Source organism: Etheostoma spectabile, chromosome 13 (assembly GCF_008692095.1).
Source record: "Etheostoma spectabile isolate EspeVRDwgs_2016 chromosome 13, UIUC_Espe_1.0, whole genome shotgun sequence".
Taxonomy (NCBI): Eukaryota; Metazoa; Chordata; class Actinopteri; order Perciformes; family Percidae; genus Etheostoma; species Etheostoma spectabile.
In genome coordinates, this window is record NC_045745.1 from 26595974 (window position 1) to 26598522 (window position 2549).

General features: G+C 35.9%; 1 protein-coding gene across 2 annotated transcripts in view; it reads right to left on the reverse strand.

The window, feature by feature from the left end:
- The window catches only part of ubash3ba (ubiquitin associated and SH3 domain containing Ba), a 19726-nt gene that overhangs the window by 16420 nt on the left and 757 nt on the right, over window positions 1-2549 (reverse strand). The window lies entirely within an intron of this gene.

Sequence of the window (2549 nt, forward strand, 5' to 3'; positions counted from 1 at the left end):
ACTTGGGGGCAAGCTGTAAACACAACACATCATGTTACCTTATTGTACCAGGTTAGGGGGAAAGCGTTAGCAAACAGTTGCCTGTTTACACATCGATCAAGTTCCACTGTTAATAATAATATTAACAAATTACAGAATAGCATGACAGACGTTTTGTGTAGAAAATAATGTTACATTTTTAATTATATACCTCAAAGTACCAAAAATGTATCTTTTTGCTATTGGTATCAAACCTTTGGTTTTGTGCTAGTATGACTGTATATACTACTACTACTACTGTGATAACTACTTTGCCAAAAACTCGAGCTAAACCAACACATCAAACTTAAACACCCTAGGGTGAAGTGCATAGACATCATGTTGCATTACATAAATATCTGTATGGTCTCATTCCATTGTTATTGTGTCCCCACTGACATTAGGCCAGATAGGGCTGAAAGTAATGACGCTGACTTACTCTCCCTCATTATAACTGTATAGCTTCAATCAAAGTATATTAATCTGTTGTCAGTACTAGTCTGCCAATGTAACCTACCATAGTCACTCATTGTGTCTGCAGTGGTTCATTAAGCAGGAAGAGAGAGCTGCAGTCTGGGACAACAAAAGCCTGGTTGACCTTAGATAGGTTTGCAGAAGATAAAAAGGCTTAATTTTGGAGATACTGTATCTGTCTAGTTAAAAGAAGAAAGACTGTTCAACACTTTTGACCTACTTAGCAGAACTCAGATAACTGCAAGCAGTCATTCCTAACTTTTAGTCCATTGTTTTGTACGGGGAGAGAGATTTACATCCTACAATTCAGATATTGAAACAAGAAAAATATCTGGGAGTTAATCACAGCACTCTGAGATTACTGTCGCTGCTGTCAGAGACTCCAAGTGAACTATTCCAAATTTCTTTTGTTACATGGGACACAATTTTGAGACACGCTGCACATACAGAAAGGCTTTTGTGTAAAATGAGGCTGTTCAAATCATCAGGCTTGATACATAATTTGGGAGTCAATGACAGCCCGAACAATGAGAAGGGACACTATGATAATAGATTATATATTTAGGTCGAGTTCATACAGCGAGAGCAGGCTGAGATGTAAAACATGTGACCGCACGTGTCACATCAGAGACAATAGTTAGGTGTAAAAGGATTAAAGCTGGTGTTAAATAGGCATGGTTACCCTGAAGAAAATAGGCTAAAGATGGGTTATATAAAAGCATACTTTGAAACATAAAAGTTACATTCTGAATGTCTATAAAGTTATTCTCCCATTCAGCACCTTCACATTTCACATTTTTTCTAATTTCTCTGGGAAATGAGAAATGCTTCTGTTCAGTTATGGTCAAATATATTAAGACTTAATGCCGAATGCTGCTTTGAATTCCCTCACGAAATTCATATGAATAATCTACTATAATCAATACAATCATTCAATAAATAACCTACTATTATCCAGCATTTGTTAAATTATTATTGACAGATTAACTGAGATGTTGTGTTTGAACCCAGCAAACACTAGTAGCAAGAAGACTACACATTATTTTTTTTAATACAGTTACATAATCCATACACTGCATTCACAAGCCAACACTGCTTGTTTCCTGGCAACTTCTTCTCTAAAAGATGAATGAGGAGAAGGGTTGAGGAGCATGAAGGAATGCCCACAGGATCAGGTTTTCATTGAAAAACAAGAAGAGTTGGCGAGGGAAAGGCGTGACTCAGAAAACACCGATCATCTCTCGTATTTTTCTTTTGTTGTGGGAAATATGTCCAAACAACATATGGACACGTATAGGCACAAACACAGCAACACAAATACTGTAACTGTACAAGTGATGATGCCGTTTTTCTGTTCCATTGCTGGTGAAAAGTAACTAAAGCACGGTAAGTATATTAAGTACTTTTATTAAGTAGTGCTTACTTGAGAATGTAGAGGCAATTTTTACTTATTTATTTGCAGTTACTGATGGCTTTCCAGACAATATGCATATAAAATATGTTGCTACATGTTATACAGCACGTTTAACTACAAGACTGTATAAAATAGTTTTTAAAAATAGCTCAAGTTACACTATCCACAACATTACAATACAGCTTATGTGTTAATATACAATATAAAACTGACTGGGGGTACTCTAACTATAAGTGCACAAAGGTACTTTTACTTTTGAACTTTAAGTACATTTTCCCGGTTATCCATACTTTTCTTTAAGTAACGTTTTGCACTCGTGATGAAGTGTTTGCAATTTTGTATTGTTACATAGATCTGAAGACTTCCTCCACTACTCTGCATTGCGCTTATCATGTAGCAACAACCATGTTATAAAAGGTCAACTAAAGTTGTATTTGACACTAAAAAAAAAAAAGAGACCAAACTCAACACCATGGCACACCAAAAATCTAAATAATTGATATTAAATCATTTTGCATAACCTTGCTGTGGAACATGCAATGGGCCATGGCTGTGTATTCAAGAGTAAAAACTACAGTTAAAATGGGTAATTGGATTTGACCACAATGACGTGTGTGTGTGTGTGTGTGTGTGTGTGTGTGTG